Raw genomic sequence first — 18,330 nt, 5'->3', positions numbered from 1 at the left:
ACACTAGCAAATGTACTTTTGCATCAGTGTGGAGCAAGAGAGAAATAATTGAAACTATTTACAGACTAACAGTCACAGACTGTAGAACAATATGTAATGTTACTATAAGCCATTTTCTCACTCGTACATTGCCGTTAAAGTAAACAGAAAATATATAATGGCCGTATAACAACGTTAGATGACGCATGGTGTAACGTTACGTTACTATAACAGTGGTCCATAAAATACTTGTAACATGGTGGTGATGAAGAAACATTTTAAAAACAAACTTTAAATGACTACTGCTAACAGAAACATGCCCGCGCTTTTACAATCTTAATATATCATGCCTGGGTGATGAAAAAGTAAACGGGACTTACAGCGGTGTGTTGCTGTGGTCTTCTTCACTCAGCGCTCCGGGATGCCTTCTTGTCAGGTGATTGCATTGCACTTGTACTGCTGTGGTACGCCATCTCCATTCTGCACAATTTACAGAGCACTGGATTGTTGGGTCTTTGTTTGAAGTATTCCCACACCTTTGATGAACGTGGGAGAGTTTTTTTTTTACGCTTCTTGCTCTCTGGGGGAATCAGAATCCATGCTCGGACCGGGCGCAGCGCATTTTCATTATGTCATCCGATGCGTCGACGCACGTTACGTAAATCAACGTATTTACGTAATCGACTACGTCGACGAATCGCCCCAGCCTTAGTTTTCAGTAGTAATACCTGATCATTTTAGTTTATATTTGACAATTAATACCAAGTTTTAAACAGTTAAAGTTCAGAGCCAACTTTCTGTGCATTTCTAAAACCATTTTGTGATAATTATTATAGGGTGAAGATGACGATTAAAATATTTAATCGTGATTAATCGCAAATTAATCGCAATTTTTTTAATCTGTTCAAAATGTCCCTTAAAAGGACATTTGTCAAGTATTTAATCCTCTTATCAACATGGGAGTGGACAAATATGCTGCTTTATGCAAATGTATGTATATATTTATTATTGTAAATCAATTATCAGCACAAAACGGCAGATATTGTCCAGAAACCCTCACGGGTACTGCATTTAGCATAAAAAATATGCTCAAATCATAACGTGGCAAACTGCAGCCCAACAGGCAACAACAGCTGTCAGTGTGTCAGTGTGCTGCCTTGACTATGACTTGCCCCAAACTGCATGTGATTATCATAAAGTGGGCATGTCTGTAAAGGCGAGACTTGTGGGTACCCATAGAACCCATTTTCAGTCACATATCTGGAAGTCAGAGGTCAATGGACCCCTTTTGAAAATGACTATGACAGTTTTCCGTCGCCAAAATTTAGCGTAACTTAGATGGCGGTCAGCGTGCTCCCAGTTTGGAGAAGCAGACAGGAGTAGCGGCAGGAAGCTAAGCGACGTACTGCTGTGGACGCCACGTTAGTTCAGATCAGGGAGTCACACAATAACACAAACTAACTAACCGATGGATGCAGCGGTAGACCAGCAACTCCCCTGTTCTGAGAGGTAAAATCACTGGTTTTCTGAATGGAGTCTGGTGGCTTTGAAGCAAGCGATAAAACGGCTTCAGTTCCCCGTCAGAAAGGGCTGTCTGATGGCGAGGTAAAGCTGTGAAAACATTGTAAATACAGCGTACACTGAAACTGATATTGATATTTTTAGGTGTCTAAAATGTGTTTTTCTGCTGCTTTACCTTGCCATCAGACAGACCTTCCTGTTATATTGCTCTCTTCAAAGCCACCAGACTCCATTCACAAAACAGTCATTTTACCTCCCGGAACACAGGAGTATACATACAAACCCACTACAAAAAATCTGAATTATCCCTTTCAGTTATTTCCAGACCTAGCACAGCTAACGTTGACTCAACGTGGGTACCCATAGAACCCATTTTCATTCACATATCTGGAGGTCAGAGGTCAAGGGACCCCTTTGAAAATGGCCATGACACTTTTTCCTTGTCAAGATTTAGCGTAAATTTGGAGCGCTATTTAACCTCCTTCACTACAAGCTAGTATGACCTGAAGAAAAGAAGTTACAGAAATTAGTGGCGTTAAAATGAATTTGCGTTAACTTTGACAGCCCTAATTATAATACATGTGTTTTCAGTAATAATACCTGATCATTTTTGTTTATATCTGACAATTAGTACCCAGTTTTGAACAGATAAAGTTCAGAAACAACTTTCTGTGCATTTCTAAAACCATTTGGTGATAATTATTATAGGGTGAAGATGACCCCTTTCTGTGATTTTACAACACCTTAATGTTTTAACTGGAGGCGACAGTGGAAGCTTTAAAGGATCCACCTGTTGTAGTAAAATGAGAGCAAACATGTTTGAGCGTATTCTGCCTAAATAAATGTTTCAGGTTTTCTATATTTGAATTAAAATGAGGTGTGCTCATCTCCTTCAGTGATTGTGAACTCTCTGAATCAGTGTAGTATTCAATAATAAATCAGGACTGATAAAGCAACAACATCTGCTTCCCCTGGACACTTCATTAGAAACACATATTTAATACAATCCAATGAAACACATCTGCCACTAATTCTACAGTCAGGAAGATTACAATGTTCACATTTTGTTGATGCTGTCAGAGAAGTTTTAATTCATCTACATCTAGTGTCTCTATTGTTCTCACCTCCCTCACGTTTGTAAATGTCCACTACTACTACACCACTACTAACTACAACCCATATAATAATTCAATGAATCCCTCTCAGTCAAAGTGAACATTATTATTCTCTTTAAAGGTGGATTTTATGGCTGAGCTGTATGCATTAGATTACACAAGTGTACCTAATGAAGTGGCCCCTGACTGTATGTGTCTGCACATATGCATATAGGGCTGAGCATTACAGTCACGTTGTAATGTAAAGCAGACTGTAAATGCTGCAACTGGATAATATAATAATAATAATAATAATAATATTAATATAGTGGCAGTTTGTAGGCCATTTTACCTCTTTTATAGGAAACAATAACTTGCAAAGTTTTCTTTTTATGACTAATCCCAACAGTCTAATAAATAATTTAATGCAATTTAATATTAATTAACCTACATTTTGGTTGCAGCTTTCTGCGTTTTTTTTCTTTTAATCAAGTATTTATAATGTCAAATATTTAAATAAAAATACAATCATTTATTTCCTAATCATTTGAATTGTGTTTTTATGCAAATAACCACTATAGATAAGTATAACAAAGTAAAAGGAGAACATTTAGAAATAAAATTTGAATTTTTGACAGTTGGAATGAAGCACAACATGGAAGTGAAAGCAGAGCTCTATTTATTTAATTGTGAAATGGCAATAAAAACATTTTGTCCATAAATAATGGTTATGCATAATCGTAATAAATAATCATGATCTCAATATTGAGCAAAATAATTGTGATTATCATTTTGGCCGTAATCGTGCAGCCCTATGACGTAGATTAGCTAATCAATGAGGTTCTGAATAATGTCAACGCTAGCTGTGATCAGTCTGGAAATAACTGAAAGAAGAAGGGTTGTATGTATACTCCTGTGTTCCGGGAGGTGAAATTACTGTTTTGTGAATGGAGTCTGGTGGCTTTGAAGAGAGCGATATAATAGGAAGGTCTGTCTGAGTGCGAGGTAAAGCGGCTGTGGACGGGAGCAGCAGAAAAACACATTTTAGACACCTAAAAAAATCAATATCAGTTTAAGTGTACGCTGTATTTAGAATATTTTCACCGCTTTACCTCGCTGTCAGACAGCGCTTTCTGACGGGGAACTGAAGCAGTTATATCACTCTCTTCAAAGCCACCAGACCCCATTCACAAAACCAGTGATTTTACCTCTCAGAACAGTGGAGTTGCTGGTCTACCGCTGCATCCATCGGTTAGTTAGATGGTGTTATTGTGTGACTTTCTGATCTGAACTAACGTGGCGTCCAGAGCAGTACATCGATTAGCTTCCTGCCGCTACTCCTGTCTGCTTCTCCAAACTGGGAGCACGTCGACCGCCATCTAAGTTACGCTAAATTTTGGCGACGGAAAACTGTCATGGTCATTTTCAAAGGGGTCCCTTGACCTCTGACCTCCAGATATGTGAATGGGTTCTATGGGTACCCACGAGTCTCCCCTTTACAGACATGCTCACTTTATGATAATCACATGCAGTTTGGGGTCAAGTCATAGTCAAGTCAGCACACTGACACACTGACAGTTGTTGTTGCCTGTTGGGCTGCAGTTTGCCATGTTGATAAGAGTATTAAATACTTGTCAAATGTCCCTTTAAGGAACATTTAACAGATAAAATATGTGATTTGTTTGCGATTTAATTGATTGACGGCCCTACTTTCGCTATATCTTTCCACTTTGCAGTACGATGATCCAAACCAGTAGTTGGAGTCATATGTTACCGTCAAACACCTTTTTGTCTCTCAGGTTTCCGTCCCAGATCTTTACAAACGTAACGCTGTACTGAATCAAAGTATTTCTTTAAATCTGAGCAGCTGCTCCAGTTCGTCTCAAACCACTGTAATCATTGAGTGATACGGTCTTTGTGAATGAAATATAAAAGTTTAGATGATATTAACCTTTATTATGCTTTACATTTACATTAGAACGGGCGCATATCTGTGGAGAAGATAAAAAGGTCAATCGTTGAGCATCTTGTGTTCCCTCGATTCATTACAGGATCACAGCTTCAGGTGACTGAAACACTTCAATACCTAGAAACACGGTAAAAAGATGTTTCTCTCAGACACACACTGTGATGTTTTGTTATGTAAAGAATCCAGAGGGATGAGAGAGGAGGAACCTTTCTACTCTCTCTCTCTGCTGTTAAGAAGATCTTCTTCATCTTCACTTTGTCACTTCTGTGGGTGGAGAGAGAGACGAAGGAGATTAGTTTAAAGCAGACCGGCTGAATCTCAGTTTACAGGCTCAATTAGTGTCAATCAGGATGCACAGCTCTCCTGTTTTTATTCCTCACTAAACCTTTGTGTTTTAGGCTGAGAAGGCAGCTATACATTTACATTAAAATATAAGTCTCACACACCGTTAACATGATGGTAATATCGGAGAGAAAAATCTGTTCCACAAACGCCCCACATGGAGCTGGATTATACAAACGTTTGAACGCCTGTGGAGGATCTTGACTGAATTGTCTTATTGTGTCTTCTTTGGTTAGACTTCATTGTGTTAGGTGTATTACTTAATAACATTATTTTCAATAAGTGTACACATGACACATCACAGGGCTCCAGACTAACTTTTTACACTTGTCTGCATTGGTGTGCCTAACTTTGTCATTTAGGTGCACCAGCACATAATTAAGTTGCACCCAAAATGTTTCATAGCACCTTTCGGCTCCGCAATAATACATTTGAAGCGTTTTGTCACTTCCCATGGGCAATACCAGAAATTTAGTCGTTGATACCAATACTAATGAAATTCCATGTTTCGCGATACCAATTCGATACCAGGTTAAAAAACAAAAGTGAAATAATAAATCCCATGTACTTCAACATCCACTCCTTTATTATCGTTTGCATTCTGGTTTTTGTTATGAAGTAGGAAAAAGTCTTTTTGGGCCCAATCACGTGACTGACACGGACGTTGTAGTACCGCCGTTTGGCCACTACGACAGTCCGGATCGACGACCTGCGCACTTCTTTGGGGCTTGGTTCAAGCGAGCTGGAGCGACCGGAGTCAACTTCATGTATCCTGCAACTCCGGCTCAGACGGTCTTAAGGTGGCTCTTAAGGAGGACCAGCTTTTCTCCTTAAACTGATGAGTTTTTCTCAGCTTTTTAATTCATTATTAATATTTCTTTTAAACGATAGCGTTAGTCGATTAAAGTGCTTAATGTTGGTTAACCGTTAGACGCTTAATTATTAACATCCCTAATTTGAACACATCATAATAACGTTAGAATTCACCATAGCCCAATACTCATCTTAGAGCCTGAACGCGTCATAACTTTAAATCAATGGCACCTCTCGTTAAGCTCTCCTCCTGCTGATTTCAACACAGATTTGTTGAGGAAGCAACAGGCTGGGTCACCTGGACACACAGATAATTTAGAGTTTAACAGTCCACCTACGGTACCACCAGGTATCCACATGTTTACATATTCCGTTGGTATCAGAGCAGCGTGATGTAATGTGTGCGCACAGCGAGTGAGTGGTTGAGTGACAGAGAGAGAGATGCGCTCATCGGAGCAGAGAAGAAATTAGCGGTAAAGTTGTCTCGTGTCATTAAATGTACAGTAGTGTACACACACACACAGTCACATTGCTTTCTGCCTTCCACACTTGTGAAATGAATCCGGCGCAGTGTCCAGGTATAGGCATCTTACGGGAGACAGGTGGTGGAGTGGTTACCTCCGCCGGTGATGTCTGATCAGGGTCGTTCAGGGCCGGGGACAGGTGTAACGGGCACCGCAACATTTTTCGTGACGAGAAACAATCAGCAATTCTCTTCATATTGAACTACTGGTATGTTTTATGGCTGTGATGTTGCTCGAGGAGTAGGCTACAGGGAGCAGTCTCACGCATGCACACTTTCACATTGAAATAAACCGAGCGCTGCTTTCTCTTCCATGTTGGGCTACATTTCTGCTAATGTACAAAACTCTGCATCAAAATAAGACCGGTCCTTATTCACAGTGTGTCTCTAAGAAGCAAAGTAAAACTGGACCAAACTTTTGGTCTTGGGAGTCGTCCGTGTTAACGTCGTAGAACTTAAACCCTTTCACAGTTTTCAGTTCATCAAAGCTCCACCCTCTCGTGTCACTTCTGGTTGCAAAAACACAAGATGGCGACGGCCACAATGGGTCGTGTCCAGAAGGTAACTCGCAAAAACTTGCAAAAACTCTTGACAGACCCACTGATCAACAACTTATCCTCACAGTAACCATCTCACGAGAGTTTCGCGATTTGCGTGTTCCCTTCTATACACGACCGCCAAAATGCCGAACTCAAGGCTTCAAAACCGTAGTCCACAGACCAACGGGTGACGTCACGGTGACTCCCTCCACTTCTTCTATACAGTCTGTGGGCATGACAGCACCCAAAAAGTGAAGCCAAAACGGAGCATTTTAAACATCACAGTTCATTTAATTGTTGGAAGCCAAAATCGTGATCCGGATAATATATACGATTAATTGTGCAGCCCTATGTGGAGGTGATTAGCGGTTTATCTAATGGTTCATATGAGAGTCTCTCTGTGTTGTAACCTGTAACCCAGGCCAGGCTGCACTCCTTTGTTTGATCCCTTGTGGAGCGTCTAACCGTTGAAGCAGGACGGAGCGAGGACGAGCTGTGGTCCATTTTAAAGTTCACAGAAACACTCGGCGGTGCTGAGTTTGGTTGCGATTTAGCTCAGCCGGCTGCTCCTCCTCGTCTCCTGATGATTCTCAGACTCAGCGACCGTTCGGCTCTTCAAGGGCAAGTGGGCGAGTGAAGGGAATGAGGTCACTGAGAAAGGAACGAGGTCACAGAGAAGGGAACGTGTCTCTCCTCCCAGACGGCCCACGAAGGTTTCTGTCTGTAGTCGGCTGTAGCACCACTTCTTCAGGAGACGCAATGTTGTCACCACATGTTTCTAATATTGATGGATGTCGATGATTATCACAATATATATTTAAAAATAATTAGTAATGCTCAAGTTACGGTGTATCTTTGTGACCAAATTTTTATTGTTTTACCTTTTTGCCCCTGTTGCATTCATTATGGAAGAGACATGAGGCCACATATTTATATAGCACCTTTAATATCGAAGTTGACAAAGTGACAAAGTGATATGACAGCAGAAAGACAACACTCTTCTCTGTACTCATCTGAGTCTATGTGGAGGTAGAAGGAAGTTACCGCTTTTATTGTTGTAGTCTGAGTAACATGACGTCATATCCGTTCCACATCCGTCTACCAAAACACACCTCAGAAAGTCTAAAATGTTGGAGGGTCAGCGTGGATACGACCTGCACCCTCCCACGTTAAATCCAGCGTGGTAAACACTACACATCCAGTAAAGGATGGAAACACTTTGGGTTTCACACATTGACAGGAAAAGCAGAGCTAGACATCACCCTCCAGAGCTGCATGCTAACTATGTCACGGACAGGAAATGTTATGGTATGGCGCTAACGTGGCGGTCCAGCCGGCCGTCGCTCTCTTCTCTCCTTGGTCAAATGGGACGAGGCTACAACTGTAGAGCACCCATATACTGACATTTCTGTTCTCTGCATTCAAACGGCCCCGATGGAGATGACCATGGATGGATAAAGAGAACGGAGCTGATGGGAGAGCTAGAGACCACCTTGGAGAAGTTAGAGGAAGTAGACACGTGGGACTACGTCCGCTTTTCAAAATAAGGTGTTAACAAAGGGAACTGTATATACAAAATACATAATATGGAAATAAGATTGATTGGATTATATTCAGCAGAAGTATAAAACATTACATGTCCCTTATAAATTAAAAAGAAAATAGCACTAATTGGTGAGGGAAAGTCTTTATTCTTTGATTTTTGGGTTGCTGGCAGTGGCGGCCGGCCAATAGAGGGCCACGGGGCCTGGCCCCACCCACCTTGAGCCACCAAAAAAAAAAAAAAAAAAAATTATAAAATTATTAATTATAAAAATTATAAAAATTGTCAATATGTGTGTTTTTGACCTATGGAATATACCCGTAATATTTGTAAAATAGGATAACTGCGCCAAATATCTGCTTTCCTCCTTGAACTCTCTGCTAGTGCACCTCTCAGCTGCTCTGCTGCACGTGCACTTTCTGGGGCCAAATGGATTTGGCCCAAGGAAGGCGGGTCTAATAAGCAGTACAGCCAATCACTGATTAAAGATATATGATTACAAGCATGAATGACATACAATTCATCCAATCAGCGCCGTAAAAAAGACTTCCGGGAGGGCCAAACTGATTTGGCCCATGGTGTGCGCGCGCACGTTCACGTGTGTCTCTCTCTGTTCTCGTCAGGGCTCATGTCAGTTCTCGCGTGATCTTGTCTTCTCGTCTCTCGCTTCTCTCCACTTCTCTTCTCTCACAGCCCATTTTAACGGCATGACAATGGAACAGCCAAGCACTAGTAGCGTTTTTGATACCTTTTTTTGCATTGAATCGTACTAGGATGTTTGTTGAAATTGATTGGCCCTACCCAAAAAAAAATCCACCAGCCGCCACTGGTTGCTGGATAAAAAATGTAATAAATAATTCCTGACAATGACTGATATATTTGACTTCAGGACATCTCTGACTACATACATGCTGAAAATCAAACATTTTTACTGGATTCATTTAGAGATTTTCCAAAGTAAAAGTCCCTAGAAGTGGATGATTCAACTTTTTCCCATGGTCTAGTGGTAAACGAGTTAACAACAATCGCAATAAATCACAATATGGAATCACAATACTTAAAAATCACAACACATATCGAATCAGCACCCAGTATAATGATAGTATTGAATCAGGAGATAGGTGGATCCTCCCAGCCCTATAATATTTACATTATATACGACCCTTCCTGTTAGCCTTAAGCTAACTGGAATGTGGATCAGACCGAATCGATCCAATTCTGATAGTGAAACGAGCCATTTCGCTGGAAACTATTTATGTACCGTTTAACATGGCGGAGGCCAGGGCAGAGGCCATGCCGTATTGGCTGTTCGTGTAGCGTTTTTGTCGGTAGAGGAAGCGCCGTTAAATTAAAAAATAACTTTATCAAAAATAAATCTCATGAATGAATCATCGTCGTTGTGGAAGATTTAATTATGAACATTTTGGAGAAAGATTTCTCGCCCAGCGGCCCTGATGACAATAAATCCTTGGGGTTGTTTCTTCTCCCTGCAGGAGACGACAACGCTCTGTAGACGGACTTAATAAAACACAACTGACGCAGTTTATTCACTAACTATGACCTGCATGATGTCATCATACAGTATATGAAGTAGTTAGAAGTAAAGACTAGACCAGAGAGAGGAGAGGAGAAGGATAAACATACATCATACATTAAACATACATTAATATAGAAATGGAGAAAAGCAAACTAATTCAGAATACTGTTTTCTGACAGTTGCACTACATAATAAATATAATGAAATAGGTTTGTGGTTGAGTATCTTTTTGTTTTTTAAATATTTTATGCAGTTTGTCAATCAAGCGATCTCTCTCTGTGTGTCTGTGTGTGTGTGTGTGTGTGTGTGTGTGTGTGTGTGTGTGTGTGTGTGTGTGTGTGTGTGTGTGTGTGTGTGTGTGTGTGTGTGTGTGTGTGTGTGTGTGTGTGTGTGTGTGTGTGTGTGTGTGTGTGTGTGTGTGTGTGTGTGTGTGTGTGTGTGTGTGTGTGTGTGTGTGTGCGTGCGCGCGCGCCAAGTCATCCAGTGTCTCTATGGCAACAGCAGATGGAGTGACGAGGGTGTGATGATGCTGTATTGTCCTGTTTTCATACTGGTTCACTTCCATCCGTACCCTCCACATGACGCGTCCTCACACATGATGCATCACGCAGGCGCTGCCTCTCCGTGTACAGCTCCAGCGGCGGGCCTCGGGGTGCCGAGTGTCCCACATATCCCGAAGCACTTAACTGATCACACTTCGCTGGCGTGTTTTTAGTCACCATATGTGCAATTTATTTATTTCTGCACTGCGTTTCCCAGATATCAGCTGGCAGTCTGTCAGTACGGCTGCTGATCTGACATCAGTAGCGCTGCCTTTTTTATCTCCAATCATGTCCATAACATTTCTGTTTTTATTCCAAATAAAGCATGGAGGCTACTGCTAGATCTGTCAAAGGATTAACGCCTTTTATTTTAAAACCTAGCAGCACCAGATGACCTGCAAATGTTCAAGCTTTGGCTGCAGGTTGAACCCCAGTCAGGATATATTAATGGATGTAATGGTAATGTCATTAATCAGGGACATTCTGTAAATCAGAATCAGTACACGCGTACCTTAGAAGTGCCTCAAGTACAAAAAGAAGCATTTTCAAGTATTTGTGTTTAACTTCTGTGTGTTTGAGACCGTCTCCTTCACTCGTGATTACAGAACTTTAGTGTCCCACATTTAAAGATGGCAGATGTGAGTGTGTTATAAACCGGTGTTTGATGCTGCAGTTGATCTTAATGGTACAGTGTGACAGGTGGAGGAGCTGACTACTGCTGCTTCTGCTGCAGAGCAGCGTACACGACCACAGATGTTATTTTATCATCCGAGTGTTGAGCAGTGAAATAATGATTCTGCTGAATGTCGTGTACGGAGTGAACAAATGATATCACCTGTTCTAACTCTGCTTCTACAGGAGCTACCTGCAGATCACCTGACTAGTTAACTTGTATAAAATGTAAAAAAGCAGTTATAGAACCTCTAAACTAACTTCTTACCAGATTAACATAACATAAGCAGCCCCTCTTTTAGTGTTGCACGGTATATCGATACTAGAAAGGTATCGCGATATCCTGCCGTTAATTACAGTTGTTCTATTTTAGAATAAAAAAACTGTATATATAAACTGGAAAAAGAAAGTTTGGAAACTTGTGTTTGGTCGATTATTTCTCTGTTGTTACAATGCTAATTTTCATTGTATTTTACATCGTTGGAAAGCCTGTTTATTTACCTTCACAATGATGTCCAACTTGTAAGGATCATGCATTTGTGGGATGAGCAGCACAGCTGATTATGTGGGGAGCGCCCAAGAAAAATTTTCCAAAATGCTCCGTCAATGGTAAACAGTGTATTCTCCTGTTGGTATTGACTCTTGTTTTGAGTTGTTTGGTGGATTGGATGATTGAACTCTCTATCAGTAACAAGGAACAAACAAGACATATTGGCTATTTTACACTTTATTCATTGAATCCACCGTCAGGAGCCTCAGTAGAGGTGGAAGATCCATACGCAGCCACAACAGCCTGGCACCTCCTCCTCATGCTGGTCACCAACCTGGTCACACGTTGCTGTGGGATGGCGTTCCATTCCTCAACCAGGATTCATTGCAGGTCAGCCAGCGTGGTTGTGTTGGTCACTCTAACACATACAGCACGCCCAAGCTGATCCCACAAGTGTTGAATTGGAATGAGGTCTGGACTCTTGGCAGGCCGTTCCATTCTCTCTACTCCCACATTGTGGAGGTAGTCTGTGATAACCCTGGCTCTGTGGGGGCGAGCGTTGTCATCTTGGGGGATGAAGTTAGGTCCCAGATTGTGGAGATATGGGATCGCCACTGGCTGCAGAATCTCATCCCGATATCTCCCTGCATTGAGATGGCCTTCAATGATGACAAGCCTTATTTTACCAGTGAGGGAGATGCCACCCCACACCACGACACGGCCCCCACCAAAAGCTGTTACTCCATCGGTGCAACAATCAGCATAGCGTTCTCCATGTCGTCTCCATACTTTGACCCTGCCATCCAACTTTCACAGACAGAACCTGGACTCATCACTGAACATGACATTCCCCCACATGTTCAGGTTCCATTGTCTGTGTTGTCGACACCAGCGTAAACGTGCCTGACGGTGAAGGACAGTCATTGCAGGCTTCCTGGTAGCCTTATGAGAATACACTGTTTACCATTGGCAGAGCATTTTGGCAAATCTTTCTTGGGCGCTCCCCACATAATCAGCTGTGCTTCTCATCCTACAAATGCATGATCCTTACAAGTTGGACATCATTGTAAAGGTAAATAAACAGGCTTTCCAACCATGTAAAATACAATGACCATTAGCCTTGTAACAACAGAGAAATAATACAACAAACACAAGTTTCCGAACTTTCTTTTTCCAGTATATACAGTGGAGGAAATAAGTATTTGATCCCTTGCCGATTTTGTAAGTTTGCCCACTTACAAAGAAAAGAACGGTCTATAATTTTAATGGTAGGTATATTTTAACAGTGAGAGACAGAATATAAAAAAAAAATCCAGAAAATCACATCATATAAAAGTTAAAAATTGATTTGCATTTGATTGTGGGAAATAAGTATTTGTTTCCCTAGCAAAACATGACTCAGTACTTGGTGGAGAAACGTTGTTGGCAAGCACAGAGGTCAGACGTTTCTTGTAGTTGGTCACCAGGTTTGCGCACATCTCAGGGGGGATTTTGGTCCACTCCTTTTTGCAGATCATCTCCAAATCCTTAAGGTTTCGAGGCTGTCGCTTGGCAACTCGAAGCTTCAGCTCCCTCCACAGATTTGATATGGAATTAAGGTCCGGAGACTGGCTAGGTCACTCCATGACCTTAATGTGCTTCTTCTTGAGCCACTCCTTTGCTGCCTTGGCCGTATGTTTTGGGTCATTGTTGTGCTGGAAGACCCATCCACGTCCCATTTTCAGTGTCCTGGCTGAGGGAAGGAGGTTGTCGCCCAACATTTCAAGGTACATGGCCCCGTCCATCCTCCCTTCGATGCGGTGAAGTCGTCCTGTCCCCGTAGCAGAGAAACACCCCCAAAACATGTTTCCACCTCCATGCTTGACGGTGGGGATGGTGTTCTTGGGGTTATAGTCAGCATTTCTCTTCCTCCAAACACGGCGAGTTGAGTTGATGCCAGAGAGCTTGATTTTGGTCTCATCTGACCACATCACCTTCTCCCAAGCCTTCTCTGAATCATTCAGGTGTTCATTGGCAAACAGACGGGCCTGTACATGTTCCTTCTTGAGCAGGGGGACATTGCGGGCGCTGCAGGATTTTAATCCGTTACGGTGTAGTGTGTTACCAATGGTTTTCTTGGTGATTGTGGTCCCAGCTGTCTTGCGATCATTAAGAAGTTCCTCCTGTGTAGTTCTGGGCTGATCCCTCACCTTTCTCATGATCATCGATACCCCACGAGACGAGATCTTGCGTGGAGCCCCAGACCGCGGGCGATTGATGGTCATTTTGTGTTTCTTCCATTTCCGAATAATGGCACCAACAGTTGTCTCCTTCTCACCAAGCTGCTTGCTGATGGTCTTGTGGCCGATTCCAGTCTTGTGCAGGTCTACAATCTTGTCCCTGACGTCCTTAGACAGCCCTTTGGTCTTGCCCATGGTGGAGAGGTTGGAATCTGATTGTGGACAGGTGTCTTTTATACAGGTAATGAGTTGAGACAGGTGTCTTTTATACAGGTCACGAGTTGCGATTCGGAGTACTTTCTTAAAGCGAGAGGACTAATCTAACCGGTCTGTGGGGGACAGAATTCTTGTTGGTTGCTAGGGGATCAAATACTTATTTCCCACAATAAAATACAAATCAATTTATAACTTTTATATGATGTGATTTTCGGGATTTTTTTTTATATTCTGTCTCTCACTGTTAAAATATACCTACCATTAAAATTATAGACCGTTCTTTTCTTCGTAAGTGGGCAAACTTACAAAATCGGCAAGGGATCAAATACTTATTTCCTCCACTGTATTATATATATATGTATATATATATATATAACATAGAGAAGTTATAAGAAAAATAGAAATAAGAAAGAATACGGATGAAATGGAAATATGTGTGCATTTTCAAAAATAAATGCAAATATAAAGTCAACCGATCAAAGAAATCACATAAACTTAAAGTGTAGGGGACATCAGATTACCGCATACCATCATTTTTTCAATTAATACATTTTTACATTTAAACATTTTTATTTTATTTAATTTTTCATTTATTTGGTTTTACTCAAACAGACATTTACATAAACATACTTAATTATATACAGATATAAAGTGAACCAACTTTTCCTCTTTTTACAATGAAATTATAGAACACAAAAATAGAACATGGGATGCTTTTCATGTGTAAAAAGATAAAATAAATAATAATAATAAAATAAAAAAATGCACATTTAGAAAAAAAAGAAAAATTAAACAAAAGGGCATTTTGGGGAAATATATCTTTTCCATTCCTTCCAAATTTCCTCGAATTTAGTTTCCTGAAGCCTCATTGAGAAAGTAATTCTTTCCATTACAAATATTTCATAAATGACATCATACCAGTTCTCTAATGACGGGGTATCTAGTTTGAGCCATTTCTTAGTAATTACTTTTCTAGCAGCTACACTCAATATTCCAAATAAGTATGTTGTTTTAATATTTGTAGATGTTGATAGTAGAAGACCAAACAGGAGTTCGTCCCACTTAAAAGCATTTAAACATTTTTATTTAATAAAAAAATAATGTTAAGTTCCATGTTTTGTCATCTATTATTCTATTATTTTTCCTGATGTTTTAGGTTTTTGCTGCGGTATCGTTTCAGTATCGGTATCCAGATATTTATGCAGTGTATCGTATCAAAGTCAGAACTTTGGTATCGTGACAACACTACTACGACTGTATGACTGAGAGAAATGTGTCCTCAGACTGAAGTGGTACGAGGCTGCAGGTTGACTCTGTCCTAGAGACAGAACCAGCATTTTCTTTGGTCATCGGGAGGTTGAACTGAATGAGTTTCAGTGATGTACTACAGAGGAGTTGGAGTTGAATGAAATCCATCGGCTGCGGTCCCGTCCACCTCCACATCCCTGCATGAAATGCCGCTACTGTACTTTGCATTTTTGGATGCAGCGTGGAGCTCTGAGAGAATGTTCTGTTCTGCTTGTTTCTGTCATCGCAGCCTGAAACCAGCAGCGTTCTCACTAAAACCTCAGAGACCACAATCATTCATCCCACTTCTGTCCTGCGGTCGTGTTGGTAACAGCTCTGTGTCGATCTGTCATGGAGGAGAAACACTTGTAGATCATGTGAAACTCAGACACACCTATCATCCAGTACCGCCAGATGTTATCCTGATGCTATTACGGCTCTTTAATGATGATCTGACTCCTGAATCTGTTTCTGATGCTGCTGAGGGCATCAAGGCTGTCCAATCATCCATCATCACATTACTGCTTTAGATTAGAAGTGAACATGTGTGATTTCAGTGTGCAGAACGTGTGCTCTGTGGCCAGAGGCCTGTACTACGAAGCAGGATTTGGCGTTAGTGAGGTAACTTCAGGGTTAACCCTTCAGGGTTTTCCGTCCTACGAAGGTGAATCACTTCTTACCGGGGTAGATCGCCATGGTAACTGATGCTGAGCAGCTAACCTGCTCCGGAGCAGGTTATGTTCCAGATAAGAGATCAAGTCGTATAAAAGCACCTCCTACTGACCAATCAGAGCTCAGTGCGCGGATCGTATGGTAATATTACACACATATGAAGAAGTTACAGTCATAATCCAGATTAAAAACAACACAGTTTAAACTGACAAATGCAGGAAGGACATCTGGATTTATGCTGTGGGTGTTTACCGCTTTTAATTATATTTTCATACTTATTTTTTAACTTCCACTTGAGTCTGTTTCACACCGCCAGAGAGGGGGGACGCAGCTGAAAGAAGGTTCAAATAGTCATACATGCCGCATTGTTATGACTGGGCATGATTGGGTGTAATCCAGTCACACGTTATACATTTAAAAGCTATTTATATCTAGACGAGCATATCTTATATCTTATAGTGTTCCGTTAAATTAATAAGTCTGCTAATTTACGCATTCACACATCGGGAGTTTTTTCTTTTACTAGCTGTTCTTCCTGCATTTGGCAGCTTCAACTGTGTTACTTTTAGTCTGGATTAAGTGTTTAATTTCTTTGTATTTGTGTAATATAGTTTACTCTTTGTAAAATGTGCCGCCCTGCCTGTCTTTCTGTAAGTCTGTGGACTTGTCCATGTCTGTGATTGGTCAGATGCTGCAAACACCTTCCCATTCATGTGAATGCGCTCACAGCCAGACTGAGAAATCCTGGCTTGATTTACCGAGTTCATAACCAGCGTCGTAGGACCGCTTAGCGATAACGAGAAGATACCCTGGGTATGTTGAACTCACTTCGTAGTACAGGCCTCAGCTGGTTATCATGGCGGCCGGTGATGTGTACTACTGTGTATTCTGCTTGTGTTGTTTGTAGATGTGGCGGTCAGATTGCCATTGAAAGATGTTAATGGACCATTTTCCTCCTCTCAGGATGGGAATCAGAAGCAGATAGCAGACTGATGATGTCCATACTGATAAAGTGGTCATTTAACGCACATTTAAAACACTCGCCACGTCTTTGAGCCGGTGATCTTTTGTCCGTTTGACCTTCTAGATGCAAATAAGCAGAATTAAGTGCAAAAAAAAAAAAAAGGAGTTCACACAACGTCAGATGTTGTCATGTAAACACAGCTTCCCTTAGTGAACACATTAGGCCCTGCTGTCAACACCGAGGAGGACACGGTCTGCCTCAAACCCTTTATTTTCTTAACATTTTCTACAGTTATCCAGACTTGTTATGGATCGTATCTCCGCTGTAAGCTGTGTGTGTTTGACTTCTCTGTTTTCAGAACATATCAGAAACTTTGGCTTCTAATGTACTAATATGCTTCTGTTTTAAAATGAAAACCATCTCCGTCAAGACGAGCGTTTCAGAATTAATCTCCGTCCATACTACCACACCCACAAAATGCTTATCACATGACTAGGGATGTGACGTGAGGACATTTTCCAACCGGTTAATAAACTTGTGACACCGGTATTCCCGATTACACCGGACATTTTAAAGAAAAAAATGATGCTCAATATCTGCAGCGTGCTGACTCTGATCTTTACCGTTGGATGGCGGTATAAAGGACCTCTGCAGTAGAGCTCTCGCTGCTATACTAGTAACAGCAGACCACAGTAGTCGTTCTTCTTCTTGTGTGTAACTGGAAATTTAAAAAAGTAGGGCTGTCAAAGTTAACGATAATAACACGTTAACAAATTCGTTTTAACGCCGCTAATGTCTTTAACGCATTAACGCAACTTGTGATTTTTAGGTTGTAGCGGCTCAGTTTTAAAGCTACAGTGAAGATACTGGTATCATAGTAAACTATAAAACCTGATGAATCCATCGGAACCAACCATGTCATACTAGCTTGTCATGAAGGAGGCTAAAGGGACTCTGTATAATAATCAGAAATCAGCTTGTTGAAAGTGACCCCTGTGGCTGTTAAGTCAACGACAGTTAGCGTCCCGTTGCTATTGTGCTCGCACTACGTAGACGCGAGCGAGCATCGGTCAAAACAGTGAGGCGACACACGAGACTGAACGTGACAGCTAAAACCACAATATCACCATATGTTTCACATGCTTCGCAGTAATGTTAGCTTACCTGTCCAATAGGAATTTTGCCAGCTTGGGGTCCGTTTTGATACCCAAAACCAAACCAAGGTCCATCCATGAATCGAAGGCCTGGCCGATGTTGATGCTAGTTTTCTCCCCGACGTTTTGCAAGATGGGCTTCACCAGATATAAATTAGTTTTTTTTGTGCTTCCGTGGAGTTTGTGTTTGAGTCTGAGTTGTGGTCGTTTGGTGGCATTAGCGGACTCCATTTCTAACCAAACGTTAGTTATGG

Source organism: Sebastes umbrosus, chromosome 1 (genome assembly GCF_015220745.1).
Source record: "Sebastes umbrosus isolate fSebUmb1 chromosome 1, fSebUmb1.pri, whole genome shotgun sequence".
Classification (NCBI taxonomy): Eukaryota; Metazoa; Chordata; class Actinopteri; order Perciformes; family Sebastidae; genus Sebastes; species Sebastes umbrosus.
This window is presented reverse-complemented; position numbering follows the sequence as displayed.